The sequence below is a fragment of the Arachis duranensis genome, chromosome 7 (genome assembly GCF_000817695.3).
Source record: "Arachis duranensis cultivar V14167 chromosome 7, aradu.V14167.gnm2.J7QH, whole genome shotgun sequence".
NCBI classification, from domain to species: domain Eukaryota; kingdom Viridiplantae; phylum Streptophyta; class Magnoliopsida; order Fabales; family Fabaceae; genus Arachis; species Arachis duranensis.
The window spans coordinates 37535021-37542871 of record NC_029778.3 but is presented as its reverse complement, the minus strand read 5'-3'; the positions used below and the strand labels follow the sequence as shown (position 1 = coordinate 37542871).

General features: G+C 37.7%; 1 non-coding gene across 1 annotated transcript; it reads right to left on the bottom strand.

The window, feature by feature from the left end:
• Positions 1 to 4610: 4610 nt before the first annotated feature.
• LOC127741004 (small nucleolar RNA R71) lies at positions 4611 to 4718 on the bottom strand. The gene has a single exon (XR_008001859.1). It is a non-coding gene; the product is annotated as a small nucleolar RNA R71 (small nucleolar RNA).
• Between the last annotated feature and the right edge of the window lie 3133 nt (positions 4719 to 7851).

The following is a 7851-nucleotide window of genomic DNA, read 5'->3' as shown; positions in this document are numbered from 1 at the left end:
TTAATACAACATAATAGCTAATATAATTACATGTATAATAATTCTGCATTTTTATTTAAATGAGTTGAATATTACAAAATAAAAATAAATATATAATTATACTAAATAATTTCTTTAAATAATAAAAATTATCTCTAACCAAAATATATTTATAATATTGATCCAAAAGTATTAAAATGAAGTTAACTGTAAAAATTCATACATCTCGCACTAAAGTAAGCATAGCCATATGAAAACCATAATATCACTTAGCCAATAAAAGTATCTTCTAATAAAAGTCATTAGTCAACCATACATGCAAAGATTCTAAATAACACTCTATCTTAGTCAATAAACCACAATAATAGTCAGCTTAATCTTCATTGCTTAATCTTCATTGTTACCCTGCATAATTATATAGAAAAGTGCGCATAAGTGGAATTAACTTGGAATTATCTTACCCTGCTTAATCATACATTAATAGCTATGGAATTAACTTGCTAGCATTAGCCTTGACTTGAAGAATACCAAAGATATATGCACAAGGATCTATATGCATGCAACATTCATGAATCACAACGATAGTGCACTGCTACCTTATATTCCAAAACAACTTTTCATATAGTTTGACAAGCAATTTGTGATTGTAAATTTTGCTAAGCCTCGGAGCATTAATCTATTTTATCTACTGAATTTGAATATTGACTATCACTCGGTAAAACGCATCCAGAATAATTCTCTTGTGACATGGCATTATCAATTCTTAACCTCCAAAATATTACTATATCATGCCATAGAACATGTCCACCCCTTACTCCAAGAGCTTGCAAGTAGTTAACAATGCTAAAACTCAGCCAACTCTATATTCACGATTCCCTCACAAGTAATACGGTCCTCTTTCATAACCTTTTGTTTATCCCCTTAACAAAAAGAAGCATAATCCCTCACACAGTTCTCTAAACTATACAGTAAATAGTTCTCATTGCCAATCAACAAAATCACTACAAGTTTCAAATTCCATGGCATGCATTCCCTTTTAAAAACATTGAATCAGACATACCCAGAACGCCACAACAGTAAATTATGGACCTAAATTGTTAGCAGGCAATCTAGTTTCTATCAATAATTAATCAAAGATAAATTATAAAATAATTAATCAAGAATTATCATTACAATCTAGTTTCTATCAACATTCCTGATTTTACTTTAAGTGTTGATTTATTGATAAACTATTTTTTGGTACTATTTATAGTTTTATACCCAGGAATCCAGGATAGTGGCAAACTGTAACACAAGTTTCATCATACATTACTTTTCACAAGAAAGTAAACCAACTACTTAAGAATTAAAATGTGAAATAACTAACATTTAATAAATTTTACATAAAGTATGCATGATTAGAGACATGCCAATATTCCTTTACGACAAACTGAGAAGTGCAAACTGTAAAAGGGAGTAAAACATCACCACAAAATTTCATCATGTATAAATACACAAATTCACAGAAGAAAAAGCCTAGCCTATACTAGTGAAGAAACAAGTGCATTTTGATTATGATAGTTCATCATTATGCATAAAACATTTAAACAATATCACAAAACACTGACACTAATGAGAATTCAAAAGAATAGCACAGCAACATAAAAAGGATAAAGGAAATAGCAAAGTAAAAAGAACATATAATTACCATAAAAGATGCCACATGTGTTATTTCAAAGCATGTAATAGAGGTCCTGGAATGATTCTTCCCAAGCAACTTGTCGTTTCCTTAAGAACTCCAATTCTATTGCATAAAAAAGAGAATATTGTAAATTGTGAAAAATGGAGAGGAAGATGACCTATTGTAGTACATGGCGGGAAGGAGAATTTGGGCTTGATATGATGTGTAAGTAATCTATGGACCCTAAAACTTGGATATAAATATGGTTTATGCAGAATGAAAACAAAGGACACAACAAAGATATTAGAACCATAGTGTGCTAGCAAGTGAAAGAAATCTTTACAAAGCACAAAAATATATATCCTCTCACCAATTCAAAGAAGAGGATGATATCACCCGCATACCGGTCTTTAAAGTAAGATCCAGAGGAGCCTTCCGGCCGAGAATATGGTATTCGGATATGGAATTGGCTGCAAAGCTTGATATCATATCCCCACATCTTTCAGTTGAGTCAGCAGCTAAACCAGTTCGGGCACATAGCTTTGGTGCAGCCAGACCTCTTAATGCTTTGCCCTATAATATTAAGTGATAACCTCCTTAAAATACAGAATCTAAATTATAATCCCACAACTTATAATTTCATACCACATCAACTACAGTCAATCCAGAAGATTTATCAACAGCTAACAAAAGTTCAGAAACACTTCGAAAATTGACTTGGCTACACTCAGTAGTTGTTTGACAAGCTTGCAATATACCATCCTTGTTAACTTCACCTGAAGTAGCAGAATTCTCCATGCTGCCAACAATTATGAATAGAATAAAAAATAGTGAAAAGTTGACAATGATATCAAGTGATGAATAGACAATGAGGCAAACCATGAACTCCCTTGCTGTCTCTTGGCAGCTGAAGTAGAAAAAACCAAAACATTCTTCAAGTTACTAGTAGTAGTTTTCTCCAAAGATGGATTTTCCTGAACATAGTAAGATAGTAACAATTTTAATTTGTTCAAACTTTAACCTCGATAACTATAAAAAAATGAGAGAACTGTGATTGAATGAAGAAGTAAACCAACCAAGCTGAATAAGAATCATGAGTTTGGCAAATAAAATAACCTTTGCATTTTCTTTTCCAGAAACAACTCCAAACTTAGACTTTCTGGCCGAAAATACTTCATCAACACGCTTGTTGGTGTATTTTGGGCTCCTCAACATCCCTGGTCTCTTATCCACATTATCCATCTGATTGGTGCTGCAAACATAAATCAACCAAAATCTCTGAAATCTTGAAATTGGTGCTTAACATAGAGAATAGTCTTATATATGTTACCTCTGCATCCTTAACAATTGGTGCTTGCAGCCCATTAATGACTTCTTTTGCATCATATATCACTCTCGCATTCCTGTTATTTGTATCGTTCACTTTATTGTTTTGCCCCATCAAAATGTTTATGAAATTAGCATAAATCTAACATAGAATAGAATTAATTGTTTAAGAATCGATAAGCGAAAAATTTTAAAGACAATATAATACCTATCCCAATGACCATCAACTTCATACAGAACATTCTTCCCTTTGACCACTTTCTGATTTCCACCAAATCCAAGAAAAGAATGAGTTGATTTGTAAGATAAATCAGCCTCAAGTCCTGTCTCTATTGATTTTATATTAATTTTGCCAATCCAATCAACAGCAGGAACTGGAATTATTCCGAATAAAAGCTGATAATATTATCGTCTCCATTAGAATCAGTTTCGAACACCCTTAGCTCTATGATCTTACAACGAAGCATATTAACAAGGGTCATATCCAGTAGGTATGACACGAGAAAGCTAAAACCCCCAATTCATTAGAAATTGAATAAAGAACAAAACTAGAATTCAACACTAATAATAACAAGCAATGCTCAAATGTGACACGAAAAAGCTTCTAACACAGACAGCATGGCAAAAATTGAACCAGACATAGAAAAATCCCAATCAAAAATGAAATTGTGATATAGGAACCCTAATTAAATTTAACACAGGCTAGTGGGAATTAAGAACCCTAATTGCCTAAATCAGGAAAAAAGAATTAAAAGCCTACCTGTTGTCGATGAGAGAGCGAATCGAGCAGGGATAGACGGAGCAGAGGCAGCACGATTAGCAAAGGAGCCGCGGAGCAAAGCAGAAGAGCACGGCGAGGAGGTGGTGCGACGTAAGAGAGCTGCGGCGTCCTTGCGAAGTAGCAGAGCTTTGGCGTCCTTGCGAAGTAGCAGAGCTGCGGCGGCAGTGCGGTGTAACAGAGCCGCGGTGGTGGCGTGGCATGGCGTAGTAGAGCTGTGTGAGGATGTGGTGCAAGGAGAAGAGCCATGTGATGGCGTAGCAGAGCTATGAACTCTTAACTTTGTGCGAAACGATGATAGCGCGGGGGAAAGGGGGAAGAGGGGGAAAAAATCACTAGGTGTTATGTGCTTTGGGTAGGAGAGAAGGAATGAAAGACTGAAGGGCTTCGATGAAGAAGAAACAAAAAAAATTTCACTAAGTCCTATATACGTGTATTTGGGGTTTTTACATTAGGCAACGCTTTTAAAGCGCACCCAAAACATAACAAATAGGTTACTCTTTAAAAGCATTTCCTTTGATTAAAAAAGTGAAGCCATAGCTCTTAAGATAAGGCTACGCTTTATAAGTGATATCTATAACATCTAAGGAGACGCTTTTCAAGTGATGCCACAAATGTGTTTCCTATTCTTCTACAAGAAGGAAACACGGAGAAAAGCGTAGCCTATTCTAAGAATAGGCTACGCTTTTCAAATGTAGCCTAAAAAAAGTGTGGCTGAATGGGTGTTTTTCTTGTAGTGCCTTCCCATTTTCTCTGGAGGGAAAGGCAAGAGAGTGGTACTACACTCAACCCGGAACAACTGTTTCCAACTGGGATACACTTAGGAGAGAGTTTTTGGAGAAATTCTTTCCAGCTGAAGTTGCCGATAAGCTGAGAAAGGACATGTCTATGATCGTTCAGGATGAATCTGAGACCCTCTATGAATACTTGGAACGCTTCAATAATCTTCGAGAAGCATGCCCCCATCATATGATTGACAAGATAGTGTTGCTCGGCTACTTTACGCAGGGTTTGAAATCTCAAGATAGGACCACATTGGAAGGTGCTAGCAATGGTTCTATGAAAAATTACAAGAATACGGAAGAAGCATGGCAATTGATCAGCGACTTAGCTGACTCTACTAGAAATCACAGGCAGAAATAAAGTCGGTCAAGAGCTGTTGTAGAGGTATCCGCTAGTAAAGAGACTGCTGCTATAGCTCAGAGCTTATGTGAAATGACCAACTTGCTGAAGCAAATGCAACTGAATCAACAACAGCCTCAGCAAGTTCAGACTTCTCCACCACAGCACAGCCAGCAGTTGGTTCCACAAAGAGTATGTAGAATCTGTGTAGATTACAGTCACTATACCGATGAGTGTCCGCAACTCCAACCAGAAGACAACACTGTAGCAGCCACTCATAATTTTCATGACCGCCCCAATCAAGGGTACAATCAAGGTGGCAACTATAACCAAGGATGGCAGGATAACTCTAGCCAAGGCTGGAGAGACAATTCTAACCAGGGTTGGAGGGACAATCATAATAAAGGAGGCAGAGATAACAATGGAAATCAGAGGTGGAATAACAATAACAACTTCAGTCAGCAGAATCAGAATCAAACCTATAGAGCACCTCATTTAAGACAGCCTCAAGCATCTCAGCAGACCTCTCAGATCACTTACCCCTCTTCATCTCCTAATGATGAGTTACTACAATCTATTGATCGGAGACAATAGGCTATGAAAAATAACCTTACTTCTACTCTGAATGGTTTGAATTCTACTTTGCAAGCCCTTGTCTCACAAATTGGATCAATGAACAACTCCAACAACTAGTTCTCAAGCTCTGGTGGACTCCCCTCTCAACCATTACCCAACCCAAAGGGTGGTATTAATGCCATCACCCTAAGGTCCGGAACCTCACTGCAAGAGAGGAATCAGGAAGAGCCAAATCCACTTGAACACACCTCAGCTGAAGAGGTAGTGGAAATAGAAGATGTTGAAGAAGAAAAGAGCATACAGGACATGGCTGAAGATGAAGATGCCAGATCATAGAAAGAAGCACCAAAGGGCGCAGACACCATAGAGGACACCGTTCCTATTCCATTTCCACAACTTACAAGGAAGCCCAGGAAGCAGTTGGAACCTGATCCCAAAATGGTATAAATCTTCAAAAAGGTTGAGGTAAATGTTCCCCTTTTTGATGTCATTCAACAGGTACGTAAATATGCAAAGTTTCTAAAAGATTTGTGCATACATAAAGACAAAATTAATGAATTAGAAACTATTCCTTTAGGAAGTTCTATATCTGCTTTAATGGGAAATATACCTGAAAAATGTAGTGATCCAGGTCCATGCATGGTTAACTGTACCATTGGAGGTGTGATATTTTCTGACTGCATGTGTGATTTAAGAGCATGTGTTAGTATAATGCCTTTATCTGTATATGATGTTTTGAGACTCCCTCCCTCAAAAAGGTCGGCAGCTCGTTTTATGTTAGCAGATAAAAGTATTATTACAGTGGCTGGAGTAGCTGAATATGTATTGGTGGGCATTAAAGGTCTCACTTTCCCCATTGATTTTTACATCTTGGAGATGCCCCAAAATGACTCAGAGAAGCCATCGTCTATCCTACTCGGAAGACCTTTCTTGAAGACCTCGAAGTTCAAATTAGATGCTTTCGCAGGCACATACTCTTTTGAAATAGACGGCCGAGTAGTAAGCTTCAATCTGAATGGAGTTATGAAACACCATCCAGAAGACCGTTTTATCTTCCAGTGTGACATCATTGATGAAACCGTAGCTGAAGTTCACTAGGAAGAGTTTAAAGATAAGTACATAGGACAAGGTCCAAGTGTGGGGAATTCCGAGGACAATGCAGGTACTCTACCACTGCCACCAGTTCCAGAAAATCCAGAGCCAGAACATGAACAGAATTTAGAATTGAAACCCCTCCCTCCACACCTCAAATATGCTTACCTCAAGGACAAGCAGAAGTTTCCAGTTATCATTACACGGGACCTCACTTCTCCGCAGGAAGAGCAGTTACTTAGTGTGCTGAGGAAACACAAGAAAGCAATTGGGTGGAGTTTAGCAGACATAGTAGGCATCAACCCTCAAGTTTGTGAGCACAGGATATTTTTAGAAGAAAGAGCAAGACCTGTTCGTCAACCCTAAAGAAGATTGAACCCCACTATTTTAGAGGTTGTCAAGAAGGAAGTGACCAGATTATTAGAGGCAGGTATTATCTACCCCATCTCAGACAGTGAATGGGTGAGCCCAGTACAAGTGGTGCCAAGAAGTCTGGAGTCACTACAGTGAAGAATGAGCATGGAGAGCTCATAGCAACCAGAGTACAGAACGCTTGGAGGGTCTGCATTGATTACAGGCATCTCAACCAATCTACTCGTAAGGATCACTACCCTCTTCTATTCATTGATCAAATGCTGGATCGCCTGTCAGGTAAATCACATTATTGCTTTTTAGATGGTTATACAGGCTATTTCCAAATTCATATAGCTCCTGAGGATCAGGAAAAGACTACCTTTACCTGTCCCTTTGGGACTTATGCTTACAAGAGAATGCCCTTTGGCTTGTGCAATGCACCAGCTACTTTTCAAAGGTGCATGATGAGTCTTTTCTCTGATCTTATTGAGGACTGTATGGAGGTTTTTATGGATATTTTAGCATTTATGGTGATTCTTTTGACCTTTGCTTGGATAGTTTATCTAGAGTATTAGATAGATGTGTCAGTACAAACCTTGTATTGAATTTTGAAAAATGTTATTTTATGGTTAAACAAGGAATCATAATGTGACATGTTGTATCTAATACTGGTATTTCTGTAGATCCAGCAAAGGTGGATGTTATTTCTAGTTTGCCTTACCCCTCTTCTGTGAGGGAAGTCCGTTCGTTCCTTGGACATGCAAGTTTCTACCGAAGATTCATTAAGGACTTTAGTAAGGTAGCACTTCCCCTATCCAGACTACTGCAGAAGGATACTGAATTCGAGTTCAGTGAGGATTGCAAACAAGCGCTTGATAAGCTGAAAACCGCCCTGACTCAAGCTCTTTCTTGCTATTGTTTTTGCTCTGGATAAATTCCGAGCCTATTTACTTGGTACTAAGGT